Consider the following 499-nt stretch of genomic DNA (forward strand, 5'->3'; position numbering starts at 1 on the left):
ACAAGGGCCTGGTTTTGTATTCACAAATAATATATCTCTTTATTTCCGTACGGGCGTGCTGCTGGTGTGCGTTCTCTTTGGTCCCTCTGTGGGTCTTTGCTTCACTGGCCGGGCGGTGGGTGGGGTCTCCCTCTCTTCATGGGGACGAGTCCCCCTTGGGCAGGACACTGACGGCGTGGACGCGGCGCTGGGCGCACACCCCCGGGTCCAGGTGGCCGGGCAGGGCCAGGTGCATGACGGCCTGCTGGCTGCTGAGGGGCACGGAGGCCTCGGGGCCCCCGAGGAACACGGGGCACTGGTACGTGGGCACGTGAGAGGGCGCCTCCCACGGCCGGAAGGTGGCTTGCACCCAGATGGTGGGCAGCGGGCTGGGCCGGGCCGAGGGGGTCTCGCACAGCCGGCCGCTGTGGGTGTCCCAGAGGGCGTGGTGGAGCTCCAGGCCGGTCAGGTAGAGCCCCTTGTTGGGAGCATTGCCGGGGAGCAGCGTCGGGGGCAGAAC

Source organism: Gekko japonicus, unplaced genomic scaffold (genome assembly GCF_001447785.1).
Source record: "Gekko japonicus isolate JY-2015 unplaced genomic scaffold, Gekko_japonicus_V1.1 scaffold3134, whole genome shotgun sequence".
NCBI classification, from domain to species: Eukaryota; Metazoa; Chordata; class Lepidosauria; order Squamata; family Gekkonidae; genus Gekko; species Gekko japonicus.